A 9,820-nucleotide genomic window follows, 5' to 3' on the forward strand; every position below is an offset into this window, starting at 1 on the left:
GAAGGCAGCAGGCCCTCTTGTGTTATCATATTCAGTCCAATTCACAAAGTGTCACTTTTGTCAAATCACATAGAAATTATTTATGCGAATCCTGTCATACACTGCTGACCATGAAGAAACTGGTAACTTCATTTCGAACTGTAAAATAATTCTAAAAATATAAATGCATTTCATACTATAACATGTATCAGAGGGCACCTGGGTGGCTCAGTGGGTTAAAGCCTCTGCCTTCAGCTTGGGTCATGATCCCAGGGTCCTGGGATTGAGCCCCACATCGGGCTCTCTGCTCAGCGGGGAGTCTGCTTCCCTTCCTCTCTCTGCCTGCCTCTCTATCTATTTGTAATCTCTGTCTGTCAAATAAATAAATAAAATCTTTAAAAAAATGTATCAGAGCTCATATCATCTAGCATATGAACACTTTTATCCACACTTCTGTGCAGTTTTCAAAGTGTTTATTTTGTTGTATTACTAATACAGCATCCTCTTTTTTTCCCCATTCATTTGCTCTGGGGATGAAACAAAGATTTATGTCTAATATTATAGATGAAAGCTGTGAGTCTCTGGGGACAAGTGATTTATCTGAGGTTGCACAATTGGTAAGTAAATGCCATTAGAAGTAGAAGCAGTCTTTCTTGAATTTTGATTATATTAACCAAACTCTTCTTCAACTCCTCTAACGTCATATTATTTGTACAAGAAAGATTGATAAAATTTTCAAATTTTCCTACTTGAAATTGTAAAAAGTATCTCTTGAAATATAAATATTTAATTTCATGAAATAAATAGCTAAATTTTACTTAGTGCATAGTAACATGACGTTGACAATCCCAGTCCTAGAAGGATCCAGTTATACAATACAAAGAATGCTGAAACTCAGAGAAAGCATGTTTAATTTTGGGGTATAACCTTTTACTCCCAAAGTCCTGTGTGTTTCACCTCACCTGTCAACCAAAGTCGAGTAATATTGAACTTTTGAAGTCAATATTCACTTTCACATCCAGAAAAGAGCAAGATATGCAACAGGAAAATACATAATAACCCTTTATTGGTCTCTTGGATTCTTCAGAGATTTGTCATGAAAGTCTTATACAAGGGGGTGCTGTTCAGCAATGTTCACTCGGGGACCACGCTCTTGAAGATGGCACAAAAGTGTAATACCCCTCAAGATTAAGTAATTCTCTGACACCACCTAAATCCATGCTAATCGAGTAAAGAGGAGAATGAGTCTGGGAGGGAGAGAATCGAATGTTGCATTTAATGAGGAACTCTTTATTCTTCCCAGTCGGGCCATTTCATGCCGTATAAAAGGAAGGCTGGTATTGGATTAAGTCTAATGCTACAAAACAGGTTGAAGAGATAAGTAAAATCCATAGGGACTCAGAGGCATTCATAGGAGTAGGAGACTAATAAAGATTCCTTCCCCTCTGGATGTCTGGGGAAAAAAAAAAAATCCATCGCCACACGTAGGCATGTCACTGCCTCAGCTACGTATCCTTATGATTCGGTAGTTGGAAATCTTTGAGGATGGAATTTTTACCTCTCCTGAGTACGCATGCTTTCTTGATTTTGCCGGTTTAAAGAAAGCTGAAAATCATTCCAGCAGTGTGATGGATGCCCCCAGTTACCTGTAACGAATGTTTCTAATGGTGAATGGTTCTAAATTAGAAAAGCTCAAGATGTTTTGCAGCCCCTTGAAATAATATCTTCAAAAATTTTTAGATATTTTAAATAACTCCTTGAGTGATTAATATTTATGATTTTATATAGAAGCTAACTTGATGCTGCAGTTGGAAAGTTAATAATTTACACAGGCTGCCTTGTAGTCTAATGGCAGTACTTGACTTTTGCTACGGCTGGAGGGCCTGCAACTTTGATGTTCTTGTCTTAAATTAAGAGAAAAGAGAGTCAGGTATCAGCTCCTGTTCAGTTACTTTTTCTGAGGGGTTCTTTTAAGTGAGTTCCATGAAGCCATAAATGTCTTTTAACAACAATATTGATTGCAAAATAAAGCCTCTTTCCATTATCTTCTTAGAGGAATCACAGATAGAGGTGTTTTAAAACTCGGAGTAGCATTACTTCTTTCCAGAATGTAAGTGTACTGTTAACTCTCTGGAGCACATAAAAGGAAAGTTTCCAGAGGGGTTTGCTTTGTAAGCAAATCTTTTCTTCTTTCCCAATTCAAAATAAATCAAGCAAAGCCAGGGCATTCATTTCCTCTGACTGTGAGTGTATGTGTATTTTAATTTAGAGAAACTCTCTAGACTGCTGGATTTTACTTAAAAGTTTGGTAACAACCACGTACAATGAACACGACTGCCTGTGACCTTGAGACCTTGGAATTGACAGATAATGGCTCTGAAGGTAACCAGCAGTGCCAATTATCCTGCCCCGGCGTCCACTGAAGCTGGTAGACGAAAGCTCAACAAGTCGAACCTTCGCATACCGAGGGCACTTAGCAAAAACTCGAAGGATTTCCTTATCCAGTGGACATGATCTATAGTTATTCATCCTCACTGTGGCTGGTTATTCCCAAATTCCATCATATTATTAGAATTCAGCAACCCTGCCATTTTATATTCTACTAAAGCATTAAGCAAAAGCCTAACATAAACCTGGACATGTATTTATTTTAATGGTCTGTCAAATAATAAGTAAAAAAATTTGTTCAATTTAAATAATGAATTTAATTGGATTATGGAACACTGATACTTGGGAAACACGATTTCTGATTCCCAAGCAAATGTAAACTAGAGCTAGTTTAAATGCTTTGAACTCATTAGCTGGGCATTTCTATTTTGCAGACTACTTCAGGGCTCAAGCACATTAAAAAAAAAAGAGAGAGAGAGATAGAAAAAACATGGCAATGGAATAATTTCTGAAAGCAGGAGGGACAGAAATCTGAATCTCCACGGTTAGTAACAAAATAGTAATTAAGTTTATGAGGCTGGTAAAAGCTTGAAAGAACCACCACAGAACTTTTAATTAGTCAAAGAACTCATTTTCAGTATCTTTACTGATACATGGTGAGAATTCCAGAAATAAAAAAGATGGCATCTTTCCCCTGACTCAATGACTTGCCCATCAATAATCTACATGAAATAAGTAATAAAAACTCATTGAGACAATGCTTTTTTAAATTTCCATACTAAAACACAACTACATCACAATAGGTATAAAAAGCATTCAAAGCAACTTAAGTGACTGTTTTTATGTTACTAAGTGACCACTTTGTTGAGAAATATATGAAGTACTTTAATATTTGATGAGGTTCCAAGTGTTTGATTGATTCGATATTTCTGAACATCCCAATTATGTGTTTTTCTAATTGGTCCCTTCCTTTTTTTATTTTAAGATTTTGTTGATTCATGGGAGAGAGAGAGAAAGCATGAGTGATGGCACAAATGGAGAGGGACAAGCAGACTCCCTATTGAGCAGAAAGCCCAACTCCAGCTCCATGACAGGACCTGAGACCATGTTGAGGGCAGATGCTTAACTGACTGAGCCACCCAGGTGGCCCTAATTGGTCCCTTTCAAACAGAATTTAACATTAGTTCCTTATTTCCCATTTTTAAACATTTTTCACTGGCTGAAATCGGCCTTATCTTGAGATAATCTCTGTATATTATGTGCTTCCAGAAAAGGCACTGTGTGATACCTTGGGCCTTCCATGAGTTTCTCCTTAGCTGCTGTTTTTTTCTTTTGGAAGTCAGATTCATCTACTTTGAAAAAGCATTCCACACAGATCTGTCTGCACCCTGTCTATAGTCTATATGTTACTAGTATCCTATCAAATTACATTTTCTTTCTTCTACAATTTCTGAGTTACATGATTTTAAATATCGATCATCTATCTGTCTATCTATTGATCTATCATCCTCTATCCACAGTAGTCCTCCCTTATGGAACAGAGGGAGAGCTGTTCCCAAAACCCCAGGGGATGCCTTAAACTACTGATTGTACTGTTTTTTCTATATGTGCATACATATGATAAAGTTTTTTTTTTTTTTAAAGATTTTATTTATTTGACAGAGAGAGATCACAAGTAGGCAGAGAGGCAGGCAGAGAGAAGGGCAGGGGGGAACAGGCTTCCTGCTGAGCAGAGAGTCCAATGCAGGGCTCGATCTCAGGACCCTGAGACCATGACCTGAGCCAAAGGCAGAGGCTTAACCAACTGAGCCACCCAGGCGCCCAAGGTTTTGTTGTTTTTTTGTTTGTTTGTTTTTGTTTTTGTTTTTTAAGATTTATTTATTTGAGTGATAGAGAGACAAAGAGAAGGAGAGAGACAGCACAGGAGCGAGAGGGGCAGAGGGAGAGGGAATCTCAAGCAGGCCTCTCCCAGATGCAGGGCTCCATCTCATAACACTGAGATCAGAACCTGAGCAGAAACCAAGAGTCGGATGCTTAACTGACTGCACCACCCAGGTGCTCCTGATAAATTGTAATTTATGAATTAAGCACAGTAATAGATTAACAATAATAACTAGTAGTAAAATATAACAGTTACAACAATACACTGTAATGAAAGTTATGTGACTGCATTCTCCATCTCTTCTCCCAAAATATCTTACTCTATTCTCTTCACCCTTCGTCTTGGGACAATGAGATGATAAAATTCCTAGGAGATGAGAGCAAGTGAAGGGAATGACAGGCACTGCTGGCTACTACTGACCTTCTGATGATCTGTATCTCTACCCCCTTCAACTAGGGGCAACTGAAACCACTGAAAGTTAGACTACAGATAAGGAGGGGGCTTCCGTATATGTTTTTAGGTTTTGTCCACTTGTATCGATTTCACCTTACCAAAACTCTACAAAAATATGAAAGCTTCTGAAGACCTTGTTTCATTTCTCGACACTTGCTTATTGACTTATGCTATCGGTAATCAGTAATAGGCTAGTGAGGCATCTCAGGATCTTTAATACATGATGGAAATATATTATACTAATCCATTAGTTAGCATTAGTTAGTTAGTTAGTTGCAAGAAGAACACCCTTGAGAAACCTACCAGCTATATAAGTAAGTCAGAATTTAGAGGGAAAAGATACTGGGGAAAATAATCCTCTTATTAATTAGGTTTTCTTAGAATCCTTCTCAGTCTCATGATTTTCCAGGAAATTAAATTGATCAAAGTTTTATAAATCACTTGGGGCACCTGGATGGCTCAGTCATTGTGTCTGCCTTAGGTTCAGGTCATGATACCAGGGCCCTAGGATTAAGCCCCTTATCAGGCTCCCCACTCAGCAGGAAGCCTGCTTCTCCCTCTCCCACTCCCCCTGTTTGTGTTCCCTCTCTCGCTGTGTCTTTCTCTGTCAAATAAATAAAATATTTTTTAAAAAAGGTTTGTAAATCACAAATAGGTTGTTATTCTTACCATTGACCTAATGAGAAAATACCTTTCAAATAATACATGTTGGCAGATATTTCCAAAATTATTTTGTTCTATTTTCCTATTTCCATACAAATAAAAATAAAATTACTAAATAATTGAAGTTTTGGGATGCTTTGGTAGTGCAGTCAGTTAAGTTTCTGACTCTTGGTTTCGGCTCAGGTCATGACCTCAGGTCATGATCTCATAGTCCTAGGATCAAGCCCTGCTTCAGACTCCTCGCTCAGTGCAGAGTCTGCTTATCCCTCTCCCTCTGCTCCCCCTACCTTCTCTCTCTCTCTTTCTCTCTCTTTCACTCAAATAAATAAATAAGATATTAAAAAAAAAATTGAAGTTGGTACAAACTGTACAGAATTCTTTCTCATGGCTACCAGGAATCCTGTGCTTTCATTGTGTCTGGTTTCACATTTAAGAAGCATGGATTATTCATCTAGAAAAGGGCAGAACAATTTACCCTAAGGTTGTATTTTCATAAGCAATTTTAGATAATTACACAATTCAAGCAGAGTTGGTTTACATTACACAGATTATATAACAGTGTAATGCTTCAGCAGAGTACTACTGAGGAGTCTGGAATTTTATTTCTAGCATTAGCTTCGATTCTAAATACACATGTGAGCTTGAACTAGTCACTTGATCTCAGTTTTCTCATCTATACATTGAGACACTTAGCCTGAATTATATCAATTTTTCTTTCATTTAATACCTTATGTTTATGTCAGTTTTCACTTCACTTTAGCTCCCAGATCATTGCCTTGAAATATCTGAACTTTTTATTCTATTTGAAAATGTTTACAGATTTACAAAATGCCATAAAACTTAACAAGTCTGTTTTTTATTTTTATTTATTTATTTTGGAAGGGAGGGGCAAAGGGAGCAGAGGGAGAGAATCTTAAGCAGGCTCCATGTCCAGCATGGACCCTGATGCGGGGCTGGAGATATGACCCGATCTGAAATCAAGAGTGGGACACTTAACAGACTGAGCCCCCCAGGATCCCCCAAGAAATCTACTTTTTAAAACATTTATAGTTTAAAGACATTATCTTTGGACATAATTTCCAATTAAAGGTATTTATAAAAAGTTAGAAAATTATTTAAATACCATTTAAATAGAAAATTATTTAAATACCAATATTTAAATGTTCATTTAAAGGACAGAATGAAGGCTATATTCCTCTGATAAAAAATGGCTTTGAAGACTGAAACCAAACCAAATTTCCAGTGGGTGAAATGAGGAAGCAATTTCTAAACAGAGGTAATCCATACACTTGGTGTTTCTGTTGTGAGTAGTAAATGTTTATTCCAATGCATTTAAGCAAGGAGTATTAATGATTAATGACATTTTTGATTCTGTAACTAGACCTACAAATTCTTGAATAATTAATGAGGTACTCAACACTGCAGGGATCTCCATCTACTAGGAATTTGTGCGTGTGTGTGTGTGTGTGTGTGTTCAAGGTATTAATATTGAAAACGGTACAAAAATCATGAGGGAGAGATTTAGGATTGAAGTAATAATGTCTCTCAAAATATACAGGTTTTTTTCTTTCTTGTTTTTCATGTAAAATGTTTGCAAACTGTAAGTGAAATAACTATGATCTAATAGTATAAATAATGATTTTTTTCTTAATTATGTCATCTTCTATAATAATAATGAATAGCCATTGAGATATTGCTAAATTGTAGATAGTGCTGGATTTTAAGAATAATATGAATTAGAAGGTATATAAGATTGAAAAGCTGTCATAATTCTTTGTACTGTTTAGTCTGTTAGGGTGAGAGAAAATTATTTTAATGGGCCATCTTTTAAGGAATTACCTTTACATTCATTGGAGATACAGTTTTTGAGACATAAAATGAGAAAATAAGTGTTAGTCTATAAGTCATTACCATGTCATCCTAAATTCTAAAAGATAATCTCATTCTTCATATTTCATATCTTATTATTTTCAGGTTGAGTTCTTAAAAAAAAAAGACATAATCCTATGATGATCACAGAATTAAAGACATAGATTTGAATGAGATCTTTAAGAATGTTTAACTCAATTTCTTTATTTTAAAAATCAGGAAACTGAAGCTTGGGCAGGTTAAAATTCTCCAGAATTTCCTCTAAGTCTGTGACATTCATTCCGTGTCTCTTAAATGAAGCCTTCATTTTGAAGTAATTCTTGTGATGGAGCAGCTCTGTGGTTTAAGGTCTTCAGATACTTGGAGAGTCTAGAAATGTAGCATTTCCTGTCACTTTGGAAATGTGTCATAGTTCCCTACATGGTAACAAAGTGGAGGGCATCAGAGTATGTAAATTACCATTGAGTTCAGCTGTAAGTTATTCTCATTTCATTATCAAATAAAAACCGAGAGAAAAGTTACATAATACACAAAGTCGTGACAAAAATATTTTTAAAAACTAGCAATAAAATGATTTAGAATTTTGACAGTGTTGTTAATATAGTCCAGGTAGTTTTAATGTATATAAAATTAGTGTCATGAAGCCTACCTTTTTTATTCAGCTAATAATATGAAATACACTAATATTCATATTTATGCATAGTAGGTATACCTATAACAGTGTAGTCACAAAACTGCAAATATTTCACTCCTCTGGAAATCAGAGAGCTTCAAAGTTAAATTGTAGGACAATTGGATTTCTAGTAGGATTTCTGTAGGACAACTAATTTCTAAATACACTTTTGGAAGCTTAAGTATTTTAAGTTTATCAATGAAAATAGAATTCTGATGATCTTATCATCTATTTACATTCTAAAAATATTTTTGAATGTGAATTATGGGTCACGGACTAGGAATATGATGGTAAACGAGATAAACACAGCCTCTGGCCTCTAACCATGAAGAGAATAAAATAATAACGGTATTTGAAAATACATTTTGACATGGAAAAAGTGTGTCACAGTAGAAAATAATTAAAGTACAAATTAGGGCACCTAGGTGGCTCAGTGGGTTAAAGCCACTGCCTTCGACTCAGGTCATGATCCCAGGGTCCTGGGATCAAGCCCCGCATCGGGCTCCCTGCTCAGCAGGGAGCCTGCTTCCTCCTCTCTCTCTGCCTGCCTTTAAAAAAATAAGTACAAATTAAATTAATTTACATTAAATTATATGTTTAAATCACTTTTTTGGACTTTAATTTACATATGCACCCATTTTTTTAAAAGATTTTATTTATTTATTTGACAGATAGAGATCACAAGTCGGCAGAGAGGCAGGCAGAGAGAGAGGGGAAAGCAGGCTCCCCGCTGAGTAGAAAGCCTGATATGTGGCTGGATCCCAGGACCCTGGGATCATGACCTGAGCTGAAAGCAGAGGCCTTAACCCACTGAGCCACCCAGGTGCCCCTTTATGCACCCATTTTTAATGCACAACTTGATGAATTTGGACAAATATATAGCTCCTTGTACTGACCATCCCAAGCACTGTATTTCTATCACCCGGAAAGTTTCTTCATGCCCTTTTACAATCTTCCCCCAAACCTCTCCCTAGGCAACCATGGTTCTGATTTAAATCACTATTGATTCATTTTGCCTGCTGTAAAACTTCATATAATAGAATCATACTCACATCCTTTGGTTGTCAACCCAAATCTGAGTTTAAATTCTAAGACTAAAATCTATAAGAAGAATAAAACAGGTAAAATATCAAGCCAGGCCCTGTATTGAAAGATGATCTAATAAAGCAATATCATTAAATTCAGCAGTGGGCCTTGGGATATTAGTCAATACAATACCCCACATTTTATTATTTTTTATACAGCATTCTATATTTTATTATGCATTTGTGAATTATATGAACAGAATACACTTTAAAGAACTTTTACTTTATTGTATCACTTTCTATGATTTCTTCAATTAATCAGAAACATCTATGTTTCCTAAACAACTGTTATTATTTACCTTAAGAATTCTGTAGTTTGTATAAAAAAACTTGATTTCTCTTTTCATGTTCACTGATTAAGGACAAAACCCTAACCCACTCCTAGGAAAGGTATAGGATTTATGGTTCCTATTTTTGTGATAAGCTCATTTCTATCTCCATTTTATGTCTTTATGTCTTTGTTGGATTTCTGTAGTCTATTTTCTTCGAGTAACCTGGTTCTTCAAAGTGTACATTACTGTGCACTGACTTTGGTCAATTAATTAAATCAGTTAAGCTAAAGACATAAATTTTATTTTCAAACTCACATAAGACTTCTAATCATTTAAGAATTAGTTCAGAGGACTACCACAAATTATTGTCTTAACCTCAAAATTCCTCTTTGAAAAAATGAAATATCATTTGATACATAATTTTGGCATGGAGCAAATTTCCTTTAGAAACTCACTGGCAATCTAGGAAGTACTGAAATCTGGTAAATTTGATAATTGTTGTATATGACCCTTTGCTCTTAGTGTTTATGTGCACTGCATTTCCCAGAAGCAAAGT

The sequence above is a fragment of the Mustela nivalis genome (genome assembly GCF_964662115.1).
Source record: "Mustela nivalis genome assembly, chromosome: 15".
Taxonomy (NCBI): Eukaryota; Metazoa; Chordata; class Mammalia; order Carnivora; family Mustelidae; genus Mustela; species Mustela nivalis.